Below are 23,410 nucleotides of genomic sequence, written 5' to 3'. Positions count from 1 at the left end.
TGTAGTTACATTCAAACTATTTTAAGGCATAAAGAAATTATTTTCACAGGATTTTTTGTTTTAAATATGTCAGTTTTAAGGGTTACAATTATTGACTGCTGGGAGTCAGCATGTTGAAAGTTCGGGTTAAATAAATTTCTTGATTATGTCAAGTATTATTCTGAAAGCAAAAAAAATAAAATAATAATAAAGTAATGAAATTTGTCTGAAAAAAAAAAAACGCCCAATTTCTTCCATTTCTGAAGGAGGTGGATTGACAGGAAGTTGTGAGAAGAAACAGTATATTCTAAAATAAAAGTTAAAAAATGACAAAATGGCATTTATTGATGTAAAATGTAAAAGTTTTTGTTGTTGTTTTTTTACTTTGCAGTAAAATATCGAGATGTCTATAAAGCAAAATGAGAAGCAACAATCTATAAGATATTAAGACTTGTTTTCATTGATTATTTCTTAAATAGGTGTATTTTGTCTTAATGCATTGTTTTTAAACTTATTTTATATATCTTAACTTATCTTATCTTAACTTATCTTATCTTATCTTATCTTCTGCAGTGTTGCTTTTCAAGTAAATGTATCTTATTTACAAGATATTGTAATATTTTACTGGAAACTAAAAAGTCTAAAAAGACTTTAAATTCAAAACATGATAGGACATTGTATTTTAGCCGTTTATTTTAGGAATGTTGTTGCCCCTGGCACATCCTGAAATAAAAAAAATACACAAAAACACTGGAAACCAAGTGTAGTTCATATCATTTGCTTTAGGAAGTATTCGTGTTTTGATTACAGACAAATCTGAGCACAGCTTGAGACATTAAGATTGCAAAAAATATCTGAGAAACAGGATACTTTAGCACAACTCTCCATTTATTCTCATCGTTTTCCTACAGGACTGTAAAACATGCATGCTGAACCTTCGACAGTTTCGCACAGTTGTTCAAATCAAACCCAACACCTTGAGCTCAAAGTAAATTTCATAGTGGATGGATTGAGAGAAAGAGCATATAAAATACTCATTAACAATTTGCGGCGCTACAATTCATGTGGCATTTGTCTTTCCTGAACCCCCATCTCCTCTGTGTGCTAGTTGGCGTTGCATGTTGACTCAGAAAGTAGAGAGTTGCGCTAGATAAAGACTAGCGCGTCTGCTGCAAGAGATTACCGAAATGACAGAAAGGCTTTCCAGGGAAGCAGCGCTCCTCTGATCTGGAAGTGCCACTGTGTCAGTGTCAGGGTGGCAGTTTCTGCAAAGGTGACAAGTCCCTCAGACGAATCTGAAAACGTCCTGCTGACTTGCGACTGGAAATGTTCTAGGACACTCGCTATTGCAGCTACCTGGGATGTGCTGTAACATTAATGGGCTTAGACTGGTGGGTTTCCTTCCTCCACGCTGACACGGTGTGAATGCTGGTGACTCAGGGAGTCAGGACAGTGTGTGTTTTTGTGTGGTCTTGTTTTTAGCTGTCAGGTATTTTGGAACATGTGTACAGCGACGGGCCTCGTGAATTTCGGATTTGGTGATTTCTGGGAGTTTTGTACCTATGAGAGTTAGGAACTAAGGAATAGCACACACTGGGGAGAATGGTGTAGGTCGGATTTACTTGGGGGAAAAATCACTTTGAAATGTCAAAATGACTCATCCTTTTGAATTGGTCACACCCCACAGGAAGCTCAGTTGGAATGACAGGAAGAGGAATTTACTGAATTGCACCTGGTATTAAGATGCGTTTTGGTCGATCGGATCACAAGTAGACGAGGCAGACACATATCCATTTACATACCACTTCTGTCATGGTTTCTTTGAGAGGAGAGTCTATGGGTGGGTAAATGTATGGTTTTTTTTTTTTCAGATCTTTTGATCTAATTGGCGAAATAAGCTCACGCAATTTACATATGAACGTGAAAGGAGACAACAGGAAAACATACAGAGACCATCAACTTTCCTTTCTGCTCTGATAGACGCAAGACCACGGCGAACGCTGTGAGTGTTTGTCAGAAATCAGAAATGGTGAGCGAAATATTGTGTTTGGTACCTTTTTCATCTTCAAACCAATTATGGGTCTCAGCCAATAAAGTTTTAATCCCGTCTGGCTAGCGCGCTTCCCATAATATTTACGTGTTAGGTCAGTTGACTGAGAGTAGACGGTCTTTTGTGGCTGTTTGAACACATTCGACCACATGAGCGTTTACACTACAAAGCAATCCGGTGGAACTACCTCTGGAAGTGGTTGAAAGTGGACAAGCTCAAAACGCTTTAGACCCCGTTTACACCTGTATTTAGTGTCATCCACTTGTGATCCGAATGACCAAAACGCATATTATACCAGGTGTAAACAGAGCCTGACTGTGTAAAATTGGTTCCGGAAGTAAAAATTCCATTCATTTTCTTCATATAGGGGAATTTGATTTTGAACAATAACTTACAATCCAAATGTTTTTGTTGAAGCCTGCATTATTTCAACGACATTAACCATGATTATGGAAAGAGATCTCCCCCAATCAAAGAATCATAACAAGGAAATTCCAAAATAACTCTTTAGTGGCCACTCACTTCCATGAAGCATTGCAAGTGACATAGAGTCACTCTCCCTAAACTCTGAAACTACTTAAATATCTATATGGATATCTGTCGTTTTTAATTATATTATGCCAATCACAATGCTTCATGGGATTGTACCTTCGAAGTCTTTTTGTCAGATTTTCAAAAGCTTTTTTGCTTCAAATCGAAGTTTGTACAGTAGTGATTCACCTCGTACCTGGATGGTTTGGCATATAACTTTTTAACAAAAACTCTTTAAAAATAGAAAAATGAATGGGGAAAATACTTCCAGAACCAAGGCCGCTGAAAACACGATATTCAATTAAATTCTAATCAGGTAATGCATTCTGGGTAATGAAGTGTACTTCCACACTGGTAAACAAAAGTTAATTTATTAGATATGCTATAATATATAAACTAAATACACATGACCATGTTTAAATCTGTGCTGACTAGTTTGCTGGATTTAGCATGTGTAAATGGCGTGAGTATGTCACGGAAATGCAGTGTTGTAATGATTATGTTGAGAGAGATTATTTAGACGTAGTTCAGGGCCATTTACGCTATGTGCTTCTCTTCTGTAATTAGACATAAATACAGTTGAATTGAATTCTGTGTGTTAAAAACACAGACCTGCTTGTCCGTATTGATGTTTTTAAGACAAATATGTCTGTATTCATGGAGCAAGTCATTAAATGAGGTGCTTGAGGACATTGCGAGACAGTTTGCTAAGGCGCTCTTGTTTGCTAAGTCACTCTGTCTGTTTCCCATCTTTTTTTTAATCAGTCCTTCTGTGGTGTTTCTGTGATGTTTCTCTTTGGAGATGTGCACAGTGCTATGAATAACATAAAGCTGTCTGTCTTGATGTTCGCATTGGTCACAGACCGAATCAAGTACAATTTGCATTCTTTAATTAGCTTCTGAGCCCTGCGAGATTATGACTTGGCTGTGACGCTGCACGCTTAGAAAATAAATAGCAAATGGTGCCTGAAAGCAGACATATTTTCCTCCTCTGCTGTTTGATGATTGCCCACAGAAGTAGTGAGAGGTTTGGAGAACACTACGGTAGCAGGAACGAACAACAACCTGCAAGCCAAACATTGTATATATGTGTGCGAGAAGCACGGTGAGGGGTGGGTTTTGAGAGTAGCAAGGCCTCGAAGCTAAAAAGCCTGTCAGGAAAAAAACTGCTGTATTCAAGTGCACGTCTGGTAACTTGGCATAGGACACGTGTGCTCCCACGCAGAGCTGGCACCAGGCAGAATGAGGCCTTGTCTGTGTCTCATATCTCTAATATCATGTCACAGTCAATTTTTCTGAATGAACATCAAGCAGATTTTTGCCTAAATATAGCAGCGTACAGATACAAGATGTAATACACACACTTTAAGATAAAATAAATTAACTCCCTTTATAAAAATTGCAGTACAGTGAGGATATTAGATGATTTACTATGGTAGACTGTTATGATATTCATATGTAGCCTGACTTCGTCATACTCATATTCTAGTCAGAATGTGAGTCTGATACTGCTCCATAGGGCTGTGATTATGAGGCGTGTCTTAACCGAACCAGGAAAAAAAAAGAAAACTCTGCACTCAATTGGATAGACCTACAACCAATCAGAGCAACGCAGTAAGTGACGTATGTTGAGCTATGCATAGTTGTCAACAGAACTCAACTGCACGCACGCTGGAAGAAGTAGTAAAATAATGAGTGTTGCTTCTTTTACTTGGTCCTCCATGAGTGCGACCAAAGGAGAAACCACAACGACCACAGGGTTTTCATTGAGTCCCATCTTCTTAGCGACCATCGGAGCCAGCTGATAAATTAAACTTTTGCCGAATCCCGTAGGAAGGACGGCAAACACATCTTTCCGATCGACAAATGCCTTGATTGCAGTTCTCTGTTCGTCTTTTAAAATGAATGCGCTGTCGATTTCTTTTACAACAGACGCGATAGCGGAATCTCTACATCTCAGTTCTCCAGCTGCAGTCATCTCGGAGGGAAACCAGTTCAACCCAAGCGCTCTTTGATAACGTGATGATTACGTAACTGCAGATCATCTGTCCATCATCATATAAAGCCCGCCCTGGCAATTTGATTGGCCCGACGATTTCTGAACCGATCATAATTACTCCTCAATGGATCGAGTCCAGACCGAACTTCCCGACCAAAAAATGTTGTGGGCGGGTTTCGGGCTGGAATACAGGCTAATTCATATGTCCTTATTTCACAGTACAGTTTTCGAAGTGTGGTGGTATTATCCCTGCTGAAAATGAAATGTTAAAACTAGGGATGTGAATTTCTGCAAAAAATGACATTCGAAAATTGAGGAGCAAAAGTCGATTATCGTTCGAAAATCGGAAAAAAAACAACGGAAAAAAAACGCACACTCACAATGACAGAAAGGAAGGCCAATTTCATCTTTAGCGATTTGTCATCAAACAAACGGTTTATTATTCGAACAATTTACATGTTTTCGTCATTTTTTTTTTAACATACCGTAGTTAGCATAGAAGAAAAAAACAATAAGCACGACAGTCCGTTTTTGCATCGCCAAACCAGATGCTCGTTAGATAAAAAAAATAATGTCCAAATGATTTTATGCAAACCTGCCTTGTTACTGCAAAAGCCTACTTTTTAAACAAATTAGTTTCAATCAAAACTATTCGTGTGATGCCACTGCGCATTAACGTTACACACACACATTACCACGGGATGGCGGCTTTCATTTCATAAACTGTGGACAATGGTAGCTTATTTAATGTAGCCAATAAATGAATGTATATGTCCAAAAAACGGATAATGTCATCATACTTGTAGTGCTATCGTCGAGTAATAATCTGTTTGGTTGTAAAATGTATTACCTGAATGAAATGAACTAGAATGTATCGTCCTGTGGAATCATTCATTCACAGACATCATACGAAGATGTTCAACTAGATCTTCATCGCTGGCAAAAATATGATGCATTTGCAGATTTGCTGTCACTAGACTAAACTGTAGGTCCACGGCCACTTCATCCAACGCTCTTGATGTTCTTAAATCTTCCTGTTACGACTCCGTGTCGAGTGTGAATTGAAAGCGCTTCAGACGATTCAGTGCGCGAGGAACTGAACAGATCATTCAAACTGATTCGCGAACCGATTTAGACAGATCTGCCAACTTGTTTGATGAAGTCTTTGAACAGAATCGACTCAAAAGAGTGATTCATTTGTGAATGGAGCATCGCTCATGCCCATAAAAAAGACACAGCGCGCTTGGAATAAACTACGCATTTAACAACATGTATTGCATTAAAATAAAGTAACGAGAGGAACGTCGCCCAACGTAGTGAAGTAAATGTAGCCTACTTTGTTACTACCATAGACGGTCACTACCATAGACAGTAAAGGTTAGTCTACTACCCACCTCTGTTGGGCGCAGAGTTAACGGTCACGACAATGCTCTTCTTCTGTTGTTTGTTTACACTATGTATAAAACGCTGGTATCCTAGATCACGCAGGAGGGGGTTTCATTCATGTTAGTGACACCTTGTGTCCCTGACAGGAAAATACCCTGCTGCGCGATCTGTGACAGTAGGTGCACCGTCAATTATGTCACATTAATTGCGCGAAAATATAACGATATTCGAATAAGCAATTTTATGATCGAATTTCGAACGCAGTTCGACTATTCCACTATTCGAAGATCGCGACTCATCCCTAGTTAAAACCAGCCTAGGCTGGATGGCTGGTCTTAGCTGGTCAAAGCTGGTATCCCAGCTGGTCCAACACCCTTCTAAAACCAGCCTGGGAGACCAGATAAAACCAGCCATCTGACTTAGGCTTGTTTTAGCTGGGGGTTTTTCTTTTCTTTTTTCAGCAGGGATGGTTCAGTGATGGAATGATATGGTAATACTATAATGCTTTGTGATATACCGTACGACTGGATGACTATCATATTCATATACCATGGTATTTATGTGGTACTGCAAGGAAAAGTACTATGGTATGTCCAAAAACATGCCCTTACAAAAACTATTGTGTACCGTAGTACAATGATGATATCAGATGGTTTTACCATGGTACATGTCATGGGACTGTTTACTTTCAAGAATATAGTACATGTTACACAGTACAAAAGCATGGTGCCAAAAGTACCATGTAAATACCACTGTACATGTTTTGTAAGGCCTAAGGTTGGAATCATGACTCCAGTATCTTAAAACTATTTTGAACAAACGTTAGGCTATCTCTAAACTAGCATAAAGCAAATGTTGTAAATGTTACTTTAGAGTTAGCATCTGTAAGCTAGCATAAAGACTTTGTTATTTTGGTCAGGTCACGGTGTAGTTCTACCGCGTTTTTGTTATTGAACATTTCATTCAACATTACAACTAGCAGAAAGAGTGTCAGAATTTGTATGTCATCTGGCATAAGAAGTTTGTTGTTATGGCCAGCATACGCATAAAGTTGTTAGGGTGAGTTGTATCTCAATTATCATAAACAGTTAGAATTAGTACATGTCAGTTATAAGAGTCTGTTATGGTTGTAATTGTCAAGCCTTAAGAGTTTGTTGTTAGGGCTGATTTAGCATATCTCTCAACTAGCATAAAAAGTTTGATAAGATTAGTATCTGTCATGCATAAAGAGTTTGTTGTTATGGCTAATATTTCTAAGCTAGCATAAAGTGTTTTTTCTATGATTAGTAACTATCGCTATAGCATAAAGAGTTTTTGTTAGGGTTGACTTAGTGTTACCATCTCTCAACTAGCATACTTTGTTGTTATGGCTAGCATTTCTAAGCTAGCATAAAGTGTTTTTGCTTGGGTTAGTAACTATCCCTGTAGCATTAAAAGTGCCATCCAGAAACGTGCGCTCAGCAAGTGAACGCCGTCTTGTGGTGCCATCTCAAAGAGGCACTAAATCTCTTTCTCTGACCTTTTCCTGGTCTGTTCCATGCTGGTTCAGGCTGAGTCTGTGTCCATTTTCAAGAAACGGCTGAAGACGCATCTTTTTCGGCAACACTTGATCCATTAATACTAACACTTTATCTTATATTCTATGTCTATAATCTTTAAAAAATAAAAAATACAGGTACTGCGTTAGATTAAACTGCGTAGGCTCATAGCACTTGCATATTGTTGTCAGTTTAACTGCTTCTATTGTTCTCATTTGTAAGTCGCTTTGGATAAAAGCCTCTGGTAAATGAATAAATGTAAATAGTTTGTTAGGGTTGACTTGTCTGTATCTCTCAATTAGCATAATTTGTTGTTGTGGCTAGCAATTCTAAGTTAGCATAAAGTGTTTTTGCTAGGGTTAGTAACTCACTAACGTTAAGAGTTTGCTGTTATGGCTAGTGTTTCTAAGCTAGCATAAAGTTGTTGTTGTTTTTTTGCTATGGTTAGTAACTACCACTAGGGTTGAATTAGCGTTAGGGTATCTATAGCATCCATTTTTGTTTTTAGAGGTTGTGTATTGCTAACATAAAGAGTTTGTTGTTATCGAATTTTTTAGATAGCACTGGCCCTCATGTAACCTCCCTTCTAGATTTTGAGTCGTAGTTCTTTGGAGCTGCACACACACACTCTTTCTGGTTTGTTTGAGGCTGATAGTGCAGACGAGGAGGAACACAAAAGCAGGCGATGAGAAAGGAGACTGCATTAAAACAAACAGTCTCTGTGTGCTCTGAAAAACGTCGCATTTTTCAAGCACATCACATCGATTCTGGAAACATAATGTTCGATTCACTGCTGTAAGAAAAAAGGCACCGGTGCTCGCACGTTTTCTCAAGATGTGTCTGTGTTAAAGAGAGAGAGAGTGAGAGATGGATGTGCCACAGAATTCAACACACAAGCCTGCCATCTAGTGGTGGCGTGATCTTAGAGCACAGAATTCTGGGACACGTGCTTTCATCCTCTGCTGGCTTTCTCCATCTCGCTCTCTTACACACACACACACACACACACACACACACACACACACACACACACACACACACTATTATATGGCAATGTCTGGGATGGAGTATTAGCAGACTGCTTATTGCATACTTACTGTGCAGTATAAACAGAATATATATATATATATATATATATATATGGAATAACATGCTAATATAATGTTTGAAACATTTATCGTTGAATTATACACTAATTTAACTGTATGTTATACATTATACAGCACATTACATTATGTAAATAGTATTTCGTTCTGAAAATGGCCCAAGTTTTAAATAGTACACTAAATTGTTGTTCATTCAATGTTATTTACATATATCTATTCATATTTTGAATTATATTTATATTTTCAGCTTTAATTTTAGTGAAGTTTTAGCAATTTTGTGTGTGCTTTTGTCATATAATTAGTTTTGGATCTTTTTTCTAAAGAAAATTATATCTTTGTTTATATAAATATTTAAAATGGTTTATTTTATTTAAAAAAAAAATTAAATTTCAGTTTTAAAAATTTTTGTACTTTGCAAAGGCAACATTTCCCATTTTCAAGATTTTTTTTTATTTAATTTTGTGTAAAAACATCTTTAAAATCACAGCTGATATTATTTCCGGTTTTTCCATTACATTGGAAATGAAAGGCACATTCTGGCATATGTACTATGTCATCAGGAAGTTTGGATACTGTGCACTCCAGAAATGCTATTCTGGACAGAACCCATCTCTCTATTCTCTCTCTCTCTCTTTCTTTCAGTCCCAGTACTTCCAAGTCCAGCTGAGCTACAATACACTGCCTGCTTGGCACCCGCGCACCGTGACACGGTCCAAAAAAACATCATCCACCCACCCGACTCTGTACTCCAACCCATATCCGGACTTCCACGGCACACGCTAGCCCGTGACACGGCTATATTATGTGGCAGAGCCTCACAGGACCGAGTGCGTATGTCACCGGTTTTGTTTACCTTCTTTATCTCTTCCGCTCACATCCCCCTTTTTCCAGAAGTCCGGGCTAGAGACACACAGACACCTTTGTGTGATTATTTTGCCACGATGGCAAGCCGAAGGACTGTCTGCATCCAAGGTCTCTCCTCCAATCCTTTTTCCTCCCTGCCAGCCAGCGAGACCACGGACTGGAAATAGCATTGATGGATTACTAATACGCCTGCTTGGGATGCAATGGAGCAGAGTGAATTTGAGCGCGTGCATGTGTGTGGGGAAAACAAAGAAGTGGGAAGAGCAGGAAACCTTCTCGAAGGGGAAAACTGTCCCGTTCGGAAGCAAGCCTACACTTATATCAATCACCCCTCTTTCAGAGGAAGACATTATCAGTTAGGTTTGGCCGCGCGAGAGGACACAGGAAACGGTCGATAACAGTAATGAAGGCTCATGAATTATTTACGCTATGTTGGAAATTCACTCCTGGATACCATTCTATTTATAAACCTCCATCGTTTTCCCCCCTTTAGGGGCGCGTCACGAAAAAAATTAGTGCAAAAATGTACCTGTGATTGAAGCGGCGTGATTAGGATGCCGCACATGTCGAACGTCCGCATTTGTTTGTTCGAGAACACGTGTGTGTGAACTTGAAGAGCTATTTCATCAATGCGAGAAGGAGGCCGTTTCACAAATGAGCCTTTCATCTCCAGTGCAGGGTAATTAACTGCTATTTAATGGACGGTGCCCACGCGCTCACTGCATTATCGACCGTGCGTGCTCACTCGCTATCTGCGCGTTTATCAAGAGAGGCTAGGTGCGATACATCTGAAAAAGCTATCACAACCCGATTCCATAGGTGAGCGATGGATCCGACCCGTGGGAAAGAAAAATCACAGAGGAGATCTCTTCAATTGCTCGTCTGTTTCTCTTAAGACTGCATCTCAGAGTCTACTGATTCTCCGATTCTCCTCCTGAGAAAAAGTAATCTCGCAAGTTTCTCCTTTAGAGTTTCTAAAGCACTGGAGCTTTTGGTGGAGGCCTGAGTCCATTTGATCATGGAGTCCATATGGTTTAAAAGCAATCTGTCATCCTAGAAGGAAATACACCAACTATTGTGTATAAAATGTAAAATGAGACCGGATGAATCAAGGAATCAATCCATGTGTGAAGACAATCAAAACATTCCCTTAGCTTAAACAGTAGAGCACGGTGCTAGCAACGCCAAGGTCATGGGTTTGATTCCCAGGGAATGTATGAAGTAAAAAATGTTTAATGCAATGTAAATCACTTTGGATACTAGTGTCTACCATTCAACAGTCTCAGATAGTGCTCAGCTTTGCTAATCAGATGTCAGAGATCTCAAGAACATTCTTCCCAAGACCAAATTATCTGGGCTGTGCTTATTATTTAATTTTGAATTAAAAAATAGCTGCAAGCAGCAATTAATGGGGTTCAAGCGTTTTAAGGCCTTTAAGCAATTGCGTATATTATGTTTTATTTATCAAGCCTGTAACCTTCCAGATCATTGTTGGAAAAGACCATTGGCAGCCAAAACAGGCAATTTACTAAGGAAATATATGTTTTAAAGATTCTTAACAGTTATCGAGGTTGAGCCAAAAACCTAGGTTCGTGAAAGTAATAATCTCACGTTTTTAACAAACGATTCGATTGACAGCGGTGGTCCTAGAAACAAAGTTACTCAGAATGAGGAGTGCTACCATATGGTATGAATGTTGTGTCATTCTTCGAGATATGCGAATGTCCTTATAGACAATCGCAGCAACTTGGACAAAGACACCACGCTGCCAGTTTCCAAGTCAATCGAACTGACTGTTGCGTAGCTATAGCCGTTTTCGTGTTTGTTTGTTTGTTTGTTTGTTTATTTTATTTTATAGCACCACAAAGTGGCCAGTCGCTGCAGGTTTTTTTTTTTTTTTTACACGACCCCATACATAGGTGTACCAACATTGGTAAAAATTATCTCATTCTGTTCAAGAGAGATAGCTGTTTTAGTAGTGTTTTGGCTTCCCGTCACAGACGTGAATTGAAATTTCTACTTTTATTCGATATTTATTGACAATCAGACTCTGCACTGGTTTGTTTTCGATCTGGCGAAAACCTTGAGATGGTCCTCACTGCAGAACACGAATCCAGGGGGAGGAGTTCGATCCATATCCAACTCCTCCCACCTTACATATACCTAAACCTACCCATCTCCGCCCCCTGATCCCTAACCCCACCCCTAATCCTACCCATCTCCGCCCCCTGATCCCTAACCCCATCCCTAATCCTACCCATCTCCACCCCCTGATCCCTAACCCCACCCCTAATCCTACCCATCTCCACCCCCTGATCCCTAACCCCACCCCTAATCCTACCCATCTCCACCCCCTGATCCCTAACCCCACCCCTAATCCTACCCATCTCCACCCCCTGATCCCTAACCCCACCCCTAATCCTACCCATCTCCGCCCCCTGATCCCTAACCCCACCCCTAATCCTACCCATCTCCGCCCCCTGATCCCTAACCCCATCCCTAATCCTACCCATCTCCACCCCCTGATCCCTAACCCCACCCCTAATCCTACCCATCTCCACCCCCTGATCCCTAACCCCACCCCTAATCCTACCCATCTCCACCCCCTGATCCCTAACCCCACCCCTAATCCTACCCATCTCCACCCCCTGATCCCTAACCCCACCCCTAATCCTACCCATCTCCACCCCCTGATCCCTAACCCCACCCCTAATCCTACCCATCTCCACCCCCTGATCCCTAACCCTAACCCCACCCCTAATCCTACCCATCTCCACCCCCTGATCCCTAATCCTACCCATCTCCGCCCCCTAGCCCTAACCCTAACCCTACCCATCTCCACCCCCTGATCCCTAACCCCACCCTTAATCCCTAACCCCACCCCTAATCCTACTAATCTCCGCCCCCTGATCCTTAACCCCACCCCTGATCCCCTTAGATCTGGATCCAACTTCGCTCCCTGGATCTCGTGTATAGGTGCTACTGAAAACCTTGGTGAAATTTTCAACCATCGAAACAGAAATGTGTTTTGTCCACCCTAAGCCAATGATTCCAATGATTTAAGACACTTGGGCCTGCGACAAACAATTTAGGAGTTATGAAACATTACATACCTTTGATCTCTGTAGCGCCACCATCAGGTCAATTGGAGCGAGCCTTGGTGACGCTGTAGACGACTTACGACTTATGGTTTCGTCTGCCTGGTCACTTTTAGGGGAGAATGCTGATCCTTGGAAATTCTAACAGTTTCAATAGAGTTTCAGCGCTATTCGCTTGAACCCCTAATAACATACATTTACAATACATCCTAAGGAATTTTGTGAGATGGAACTGGGATAAAGGTAAAAGAAAAGTTGACCAAGAAATGAAAATTCTCCTCACGTTCTTTCATACCCATAAATTGTTGTTATTTCCATGGAAATGACATTCCATTTTGAAGAATCAGGTTATAGTGACCAGGAGCTGTCAAGCTCAAAAAAGAAAATACATCGACATAAAAGCATCACAAAAGAAGGCATGACTCGTGTACCATATCCCAAGTATTCTGAAGTCATTCCCTTTGTTTGCCATTTTTAAAGTGTGCTTTTTAAAACTTTTTGTGATGCATTTGTACTATTTCTTATAGTTGTTGTTTAAATCTTTACAGATGCATGAGAGTTCTTCAAAAGTATTCCTTTCCACAGAAAATAACTTAATTCCCATTTAGAATGGCATTGTGTGTATATAATGACACAATTTAAGTTTTTGGGTGAATTATTCCTGTGCATGAACCTAATACCCCCAATTGAATCTCCTGAGCAAGAGAAATCGCAGAGCAATAACATTTTCCTCTGGAAATGCCCTTGTCTTCATGACAATTGCTTAGAGAGGATCATTATAAGCGAAAAAAGCCATGTGTCATTGGGAAGATTTATTAGGAATAAAATCTGGGGAGTTAACCGTATTTTCTCTCTTTATCTGTCTTTTTTTTATCACTCAATCATTCCACTATAGTTCTTCTCTTAGCTCCCATGTCGGCCCTGGAATGTTAACACACTCCTACATTGTGATGTCCCCCAAGCACTTGGTCTTCCGAGTGTAACTGAGTGGAATATTAAACAGGAAACGGCGGCAGCATCAAAGGACGCAATATAAGGTGCCGGCTGCTGCGCACACCTGAGAGATTGATGTCTTTGTGTTTGCGGGTGTGTGATTCTGCCTGTGTTCGAATGTTCGCATAGGTGTCTGGCTGCGTGTTTGTTTTGTCGTGGTGCTCGGAAGCAGCTGGCAACACTTATGAAGCTTCCTCGTATTTCAGTGATGCAAAACTGATCAAGTCAATTGAATCCAACTGAGAATTGCTGTTAGCAAACAAGTCACAAGGAACAAGTGGAGGTTTCCTCATATGTGCTCATTCTCTTTGTCCTCCGCTCTGGAAAATTATCATTACGTTTCATTTTCATTTACAGATGCTTAACTAGATTTGCATTTCCCGAAGGCAGTGCAAAAAGTAAGCGTTGAAGTTTGAGGTTATTTTAAGCTGTGATTCTCTGTGACTGAAAAGCCGCAATTCAGAATTCATTTTGTAAATATAGAAGACCGATTACAATTCAGTATGCAAATCTATATATTGGTATATTTTGAGTGGTTAACACTCAAAATATGGTTAAAATGCGGTTAAAGTTACATAGTGTACTTTTAATGTTTTCTCTGTGATATCTTTCACTTCTTAGTCACATCCTGAAAATGTCAAGAGATGTGAGATGATGACGATGTGGGGATGATTAACTCTCACACCGCAAAAGAAAATTTAGAGACCAATACCATTTTAGCCTGAAACAAGAGTTTGAATAGTTTCACACAGCGTGAGATTCGGTTGTGAGTTAGCAGATCCACACACTCCCTCAGACACTGATAAGAGAATTGTTCGCTCCAACACTCTCTCAGCAGAACTGGGGAATTACTGCAAATCAACTTGTGTTTTGCTGGAAAGGCTGTTGTTCTGGTGAGTTAATCACTGTTCCTCCTGTGCCACAGAGCATCTTGCTTTAAAAGCCGAGAGAAAGGAAATGCAATTGTAATATATTGATGTGTATATGGGACTTAGGGAGAGTTTAGCCAGATTGTGGCCATCTAATGAAACAGGTGGATGTGTCAGCAAACGTCTGCAAATAAAAAACTGTTTTCTAATCAGCAGGTGATTCAAACTCAGCAGAAAAACAGCCGCTTCATGATGGTGCATCTAAATAGGAACAGTCAGCATTTGTCACATATTTAAAAAGCAGAGATGAAGCCGAGAGGTACAAAGTTTACGTATAAATGGATATTGTCAAAATTCTACTCAAAGTGTCTAGTCCCTTGTATTAGTGGTGAGGAAGTTTGATGACAAGTGACCGTCTGTCTTTATGAGTGAATCATTGGGTCATTCATTCAACCGATTCATTCAAAAATACTGATTCATTCAGTGATGAATCAAGTCAAATACCATACTAGCATACTACTTTTACTATTTCTGCCATATCTTTATAAAAATAGTATGAAATTATGCTATTCCAAATTCAGCCATTGCACTTAAAGGATTAGTTCACTTTTAAAAAAACTTTTGCTGATAATTTACTCACCCCCATGTCATCCAAGATGTCCATGTCTTTCTTTCTTCAGTCGAAAAGAAATTAAGGTTTTTGATGAAAACATTCCAGGATTTTTCTCCATATAATGCACTTTACTGGGCACCAAACGGTTCAAGGTCCAAAAGACAGTTTCAGTGCAAACTGCAAACTGTTCAAAGGGCTTTAAACGACACCAGAATATGAATAAGGGTCTTATCAAGCGAAACGATCGCTCATTAAAAAAATAAATAACAAAATTTTAGTTTTATAAGCTCAAATGCTTGCCTTGCTCTGTTCTGTGTGACTCTCCTGTTCGAACTCGTTCATCAAAATGAACGAATCTTTTTCCGAGTCAATTCGTTCATTTCGTTCGTTAAATGAATCAAACGACTCGTTAAATGAATCAAAAGACTCGAAAAAAGATTTGTTCATTTTGATGAACGAGTTCGAACAGGAGAGTCACGAACGTGCATCACAGAACAGAACAAGGCGAGCATTTGAGCTTATAAAACTTAAACTTTGTTATTTATTTTTTAAATGACCGATCGTTTCGCTTGATAAGACCCTTATTCATCGTCTGGAAACGTTTAAAGCCCTTTGAACAGTTTGCAGTTTGCACTGAAACTGTCTTTTGGACCTTGGCCAGTTTGGTGCCCAGTAAAGTGCATTATATGGAGAAAAATCCTGGAATGTTTTCATCAAAAACCTTAATTTCTTTTCGACTGAAGAAAGAAAGACATGGACATCTTGGATGACATGGGGGTGAGTAAATTATCAGCAAAAGTTTTTTAAAAAGTGAACTAATCCTTTAAGTTCATTCAAAAACACTTTAGACTGTAAAGAAATAATGCCTTATTGGGAATGTAATCAAATGCAAGTGCACATTTAGTTTCAAAAGTACCAATAAATCATTTACATAGATACCCGATATGTCTATTAATAAAGTATATGTGATTGATTTTCAGAACTTTTGAAGCCACTATTGTTTAAGGAGAAAACCCCAAATTTTTGTCTCCATTCAAGGAATTTCATTACTGACTTTTATTTCCTACAAGCTTCATCACCATATCATCAGATTTATTCCTGAAAATCAAAATGCACCTTGAATTAAGTTTTATAGTTATAGCGATTCCCTCACAGCCTTTTCTTCTGAACAGCTCTGACAGACTCCATTAGAAACATTAACCCTTTCCTCATGACACTAGAAGTCTGCGTCATTAGCGGGGCATCTTTACCGAGTGTGTTTGATGACTCAGATGAGTACATGGCAGACGAGAGGCCAGCTATTACAGGAAATGCCTCTTAAGAGACGACTCTTTCGCAAAAGCCACATGCAAATATACCTGAATGACTCTTGTGAGGAGGAAAAATAGCTACCACTTGGATTGGGAGACAATTAGCATAAACAAGAATGAGCGAACGTGGGTGAATTAAAATGCAAATTAGCGGTGAAGGAAATGAACAGACAAGATTATTGTCCTCTTCACCCTAGGCTTTGCTGCACGGGATAACCGTTAATCATCATTTTAAAGCCGTTTATCTGTGTTTTTCCATCATTGGATAATTCACAATGAAAGTTCACAAGGGGCTTTCGTTCATTTGATCCTGCCAGCTACAAAACAAACTATAAACTGCTTTTTTTCCCAACCACACATCAAGCGTAGCGTCAGTTCTGGCAGGTCATGTTAGTCAAGCTCGCATCAACTGATCCACGTCTACCTATAGGAATATGATGCCTATCACTGTATACATATAAAAGCTCCTTCAGTATTATCAGCAGCTATCGCGTTTCTCAGGAGTGAATTACCCTCCTCCCTCCCCACCTCCTCTTGTTTCTCAGGAGTGAATTACCCTCCTCCCTCCCCAGCTCCTCTTGTTTCTCAGGAGTGAATTACCCTCCTCCCTCCCCACCTCCTCTTGTTTCTCAGGAGTGAATTACCCTCCTCCATCCCCAGCTCCTCTTGTTTCTCAGGAGTGAATTACCCTCCTCCATCCCCAGCTCCTCTTGTTTCTCAGGAGTGAATTACCCTCCTCCATCCCCAGCTCCTCTTGTTTCTCAGGAGTGAATTACCCTCCTCCCTCCCCAGCTCTTCTTGTTTCTCAGGAGTGAATTACCCTCCTCCATCCCCAGCTCCTCTTGTTTCTCAGGAGTGAATTACCCTCCTCCCTCCCCACCTCCTCTTGTTTCTCAGGAGTGAATTACCCTCCTCCATCCCCAGCTCCTCCTGTTTCTCAGGAGTGAATTACCCTCCTCCCTCCCCACCTCCTCTTGTTTCTCAGGAGTGAATTACCCTCCTCCCTCCCCAGCTCCTCTTGTTTCTCAGGAGTGAATTACCCTCCTCCCTCCCCAGCTCCTCTTGTTTCTCAGGAGTGAATTACCCTCCTCCCTCCCCAGCTCCTCTTGTTTCTCAGGAGTGAATTACCCTCCTCCCTCCCCAGCTCCTCTTGTTTCTCAGGAGAGAATTACCCTCCTCCATCCCCAGCTCCTCTTGTTTCTCAGGAGTGAATTAACCTTCTGCCTCCCCAGCTCCTCTTGTTTCTCAGGAGTGAATTACCCTCCTCCATCCCCAGCTCCTCTTGTTTCTCAGGAGTGAATTAACCTCCTCCCTCCCCAGCTCCTCTTGTTTCTCAGGAGTGAATTACCCTCCTCCCTCCCCAGCTCCTCTTGTTTCTCAGGAGTGAATTACCCTCCTCCATCCCCAGCTCCTCTTGTTTCTCAGGAGTGAATTACCCTCCTCCCTCCCCAGCTCCTCTTGTTTCTCAGGAGTGAATTACCCTCCTCCATCCCCAGCTCCTCTTGTTTCTCAGGAGTGAATTACCCTCCTCCATCCCCAGCTCCTCTTGTTTCTCAGGAGTGAATTACCCTCCTCCCTCCCCAGCTCCTCTTGTTTCTCAGGAGTGAATTACCCTCCTCCATCCCCAGCTCCTCTTGTTTCTCAGGAGTGAATTACCCTCCTCCATCCCCAGCTCCTCTTGTTTCTCAGGAGTGAATTACCCTCCTCCATCCCCAGCTCCTCCTTTCACCCAGTCAGGATTTGGCATTCTGATTCCCCTTGAATCAGAATAAATTCTCGAATTATGTTGTACTTTAAAATCTTGAATGAATGATATCTCCAATACATTCATGTTGGTTCTGTCATGTTTACCCTAAGAGGGGTTATTGCTGCTCTTATCCATGCTAGGCTGCATGCATACGCAGGGAGTTCTCGCCCAGAACAGAACCATACCGCCAATCCTAACTGTATGCTAATTGTCAATCGTATTTGACGATAGTGGTTCTGACAGAAATGTATAGTTAAAAATGAAATCTTTCTCTATAAACACATTTAACTAACTACATTTACAATCTGCCTAATCCAACTGACAGCTAAATCATTTTGAAAGAGGTAATGCCTTATTTAGAAGAATAATTGACGTAAGACTTTGCTTCTGATTTGAGTGTTGAGTCAAGGAAGCAACATGACGAGCTTGTCTGACATGTTGAGATCTGTGAGAAAGGAAAACATGCCAATTATGTGCCAGAGTGTCATACTGAGTTTCCAAACCGCTTTAGTCAGCTAACTTTTGACAGGACCACTGACAGAACTTAGAAGCCTAAGCTGTTATCGTCAATTTTGTTTGGAATACATATGATGCAAATGTTATTTATTTTAATTTTTTTATTACTGCAACAAAAAGCTGTGCATGTAAATATAGTTATTAAATCCCTATTGCATTAATTTGTTCATTCATTCAATTTATTAATTTATTTATAGTTTTCAGATGTTTCTTTTTTTTTTTTATTTTTTTTTTTAAGTTGTGCATTTAAGTATAATAATTAAATCCATTTCGATCTTTTTTATTTGGAATATTAAAATATATATATATGTATGTTTTATTTTTAAATTTAGAATTTTTTGTTTGTTTGTTTGTTTTTTAGATATTTTAATTTAATTTATTTATTGAGGTGCTTAACAATTCACGTTAAGCTGAACTCTTAACTTTTCAACTTCATTTGAATTTTCATTTGAATGAATGTGTGAAATGAATAAGAAAACGTCTTTGTTTAACTTCCTTATTCATAATTCAGAGCAAGACAACCTGCATTTTTGTCCACCATTCTGGTCTTCAAGACGCCAACCTGATCACCAGGAAAAGTACAAAAAGTTCAAGGCTGAGAAAAACTTCAAGGATCTTTTACGATGGTATTTGATTTTATTCATGTCTTGGTTTTTGGCCATCTAAAGTTAAACTTTTGAACCTTTGTTGAATTAACCCGTCCCTTAATTTGCACGGGTCGCTGATATTTGCTTTGCTAAGTGCACAGGAGACTGTGAATGTGAATATGCATATGCAGCAGAAATAAGGTCAGTGTTTTGTCCAGGAACCGGGCTTCTGTCCAGACGATTTTGCCTCTAGCTACCTGAGCAAAGGTCAGATTAGAAAGTTATGATACCGGAGCACAAATGGAATATATGCGTCATTTTGTACATGATGATATTGAACTTTGCCACCACTACTGTAGCAAAGTTACCTAAATGTCAATCTGAAATACTTTATAAACAAAACTTACATATTTTAATGAACATTGTTGTAAATGAACAATAAAGTGAAACATAATCACTTGTCTTTCTTTACTGATACCTCCTCTGGTAAAAAAAAAAATACACTCTATTATCATTACTGATGTTTGAAATCCCTGCTGAAACTTTGTGGTTTTTACTAAGATTGCAAGTTTTGACTTCTTTCCCATAATTTGCACCTTGCTTCCATGATGCTTCTCCATCCTTTTTATGATTTCCTTTGAGGTGCTTGATTGATTTGTCATATTATTTTTAGTTAAATTAAGCAATCAGTTAAGCAACCAAAATCTGGTTTTATTTGCTTTCTTGAATTTTGCTCATTGTTGACTTTGGCATAGACCTACGGAGCCCCAAAAGGGACATGATGATGGGAGGGGAAATTACATTGTGTTCTCTAGAAAATGTTTTGCGTTCCCCCCTGAGAAAGTTTGTGTTTACTTGCAAAACTTCTTTTGAAATATATGTTTTTCTCCAATCTCATATTTTTTTTCCACCATCATGTCCCCTTAGGGCAGGGGTTTCCAAACTTGTTCCTGAAGGGCCACTGTCCTGCAGAGTTTAGCTCCAACTTTCCCTCAACACACCAGCCTGAAAGCTTCTAGTATGCCTATAGTAAGACCTTGATTAGCTGGTTCAGATGTGTTTAATTGGGGTTGAAGCTGAACTCTCCATGACAGTGGCCCTCCAGGAGCATGATTGGACAACCTTGCTTTAGGGGATCCGTCAGCCGATGCAAAACCTTGCAAATTTGCTTTTATTTTCAGTGTACTAAAAGTTACCATGAGCAAAAGTGCAACTTCGTCTGTAAGAGTTCTCTGCTGCCTACAGTCACATGTTATCAGTGACAACTGAATACCGAATCTGCAATCCCTTGCATGCTTTATGGCTGGCATAAATGCAACGCCTGTTATTCAGATCAAATTTGTATGGGTGAAAAGTAAACATGGTCTTATCATCTTAAAAATGACATCCAGCTAAACACCCCGGATCCCATATTACGATAAACAAACTCAGGGTAGCCACATCACCCACTGTGCAATCCTTAGCATAAGCTCTTCCTGATGTGGCTGACAGTTCAAAGCACAAGATTCACTTTGGGACGAAGACTGATAGTATTCCTCAGAGGAATGTCAATCTTTCCTTGGGCTGGTGCATGTTTTCTTATTCGGCCCAGTGCATGATAGGAAAGCCATGACACTATCTGGCTCCATATATGATTAAGGAATTGAGACACCTACGGGGAGAAGGTGTCATTCCTCAACTGTGACAAGACAAAGACTGACAGTTGGTTTTATGACAAATACATGGGCTGTTCTCTCTCTGTTTGCCCTGTCGCATTATTTCTGCCCTGCACTTTCTCTCTTTTCTGTATCTTATTCTCGGTCCTCCTCTCCCATCTTGCTGTGCATGCATTCAGTCAGTCACGGCTGAAAATAATCGCTTGGCACTAAATTGATTGACACGGTGTGATGGAGGAAAGTCAACGAACCGACTTGAGGTGACAGAAGCCACCAGGGAGCTATGAAGCACGAGGCTCCAACTTATTGACATTTTGTTTCACGATGTTCGGTGGAATTTATTAGGAGATATTTTTGAAGTGATCTTCAACAATAGCTACTCACCGTTGTAAGCATATGCATGGCTCAGCAATCAGTAGACCTAATTAGATTTTTATGGAAGATGTGATTGGTACTTGCCATTGCAAAACTCATTGGCATGATGTTAGGGTGTTGCTAGGCAGGATGCTCTGGGTGGTTGCTACATATTTTTGAGGTTGGTAGAAAATTCTTCATTGTTGCTTGGGTGTTCTGATGGTGGATATGGATCTAGATATTGTTTAGATATTTTAAGACAGTAGTTTGTTTTGGGTTTTTCTCTAGAGCTGGTAAAATATTATCTATTGTTGCTAGGCTGTTGCTGGGGTGTTTTGGATGATTTTCCACAAACTACATGATTTGAGGTATCATGCGAAATGAAGATATTATGTAAATGTTTAACCTTTAGTGTTGGGTTTGATTCAATTATTACTATGTTATCAATGGTAATGGTGATACTTGCCTTAGCAAACACAACTAACAGAGTAATTTTGCAGAAATATCAAGATGGTCCTCACTAGAGAACACGAAATCCAGGGGGAGGAGTTGGATCCAACTCCTCCCAGTTTACATATACCTAAACCTACCCATCTCCACCCCCTAATCCTACCCATCTCAACCCCCGATCCCTAACCCCACCCCGAATCCTACCCATCTCCACCCCCTGATCCCTAACCCCCAGCCCTAATCCTACCCATCTCCGCCCCCTGATCCCTAACCCCACCCCTAATCCTACCCATCTCCACCCCCTGATCCCTAACCCCACCCCTAATCCTACCCATCTCCACCCCCTGATCCCTAACCCCACCCCTAATCCTACCCATCTCCGCCCCCTGATCCCTAACCCCACCCCTAATCCTACCCATCTCCGCCCCCTGATCCCTAACCCCACCCCTAATCCTACCCATCTCCGCCCCCTGATCCCTAACCCCACCCCTAATCCTACCCATCTCCACCCCCTGATCCCTAACCCCACCCCTAATCCTACTCATCTCCACCCCTTAGATCTGGATCCAACTCCACCCCCTGGATCTCGTGTACTGCAATGAGGTGCTACTGGAAATATCTAATGCATTTCAAAGCTGTTACCATTGAAAACCCTTTCGCACAGATGCACTACAGGTGGTAATTCTTCAAATAATCACTGTTGATCTATGTGTAATGGCTAGATTGTGCTAAGTGGATTCCTGCCCAGATCTCTCTATGAGCTGATGGACTTCTGCAGATCTGCACGGTAAGGGTTATATTAAGGCTTTTGCAGGGAAGCCAAAATCGTTAGAGAGATTGGCAGATGGTGAAGACAGCCTTTCCAAACATACCCTTAAACCTTTCTCAAGCCCTTCAGCAAACCAAATCAAGACTCAGATCGATTTACTCTGGTCAATTACAAGCAATTAGCAAGACTGCGCTGCTGTCTTTCATATCCACTTAGGTGGCGAAGTAGAAACAGAGGGTAATCCTGGTTTACTAATGCTGAACCTACAAATCAAATGTTCAAAGCAGCAAACCTGTCAATCTTGTTGCCTGAAAATCTCATCATTATACATAGGAAGGCTTTCAAGTATATGCCAGGCATTTGAGGAGGAAAAGACACAGCTTGAATCCCCCATTTGTTGTGGTGCACTGATTTGACGGTTATCCTTTCTTCTGTTTAATGATCTTGACACTGAGCCGAAGCATCGCGACCCGCGCCTGGGGCAGAGCGTTGCATTCCCTGACACAAACCGGATACACTCGGAGCAAATGCAATCGTGCAATTGTCCAATCCTAATCGATCGCTAGCTGCACACCTGACATATCTCTGTTGTCTGTAGGGCAATGCATGCCACCTTCCTCTAAAAGAGGCCGGTGAATAGAGAGAAAGCATTAGAGAACAAAATAAAACCTGTCAGTCACGTCGTGGCTTTCAATTGCAAAGCAAAGGATGGTGGTGAATACAGTTGGCATGTAATAAGCAGCTGTTTCCTTCACAAGCAATGATTTCTAGCAGTTCATGCTGTCCATCGAGTGTTAGTTTGCATGATCCTCCATAGTAAGAATGCAATTAACAGTAGGATTGTGCATAATTAGTACAACAATATAAATAGGCTTGGCAACTGGTCAAGAAGACTTTCAGGATAAACATGCAACTATTGAAGTGAAAAGACAAAAGCTTCTTGTCAATCTATGTCATGTTGCATGTTGTTTGGCTTTTGAAATGTATTGCAATAAG

Source organism: Rhinichthys klamathensis, unplaced genomic scaffold, assembly GCF_029890125.1.
Source record: "Rhinichthys klamathensis goyatoka isolate OS25496 unplaced genomic scaffold, OSU_Roscu_1.1 h1tg000157l_1, whole genome shotgun sequence".
NCBI lineage: Eukaryota > Metazoa > Chordata > Actinopteri > Cypriniformes > Leuciscidae > Rhinichthys > Rhinichthys klamathensis.
The sequence above is the reverse complement of the archived record's forward strand: the minus strand, read 5'-3'. Positions refer to the sequence as shown.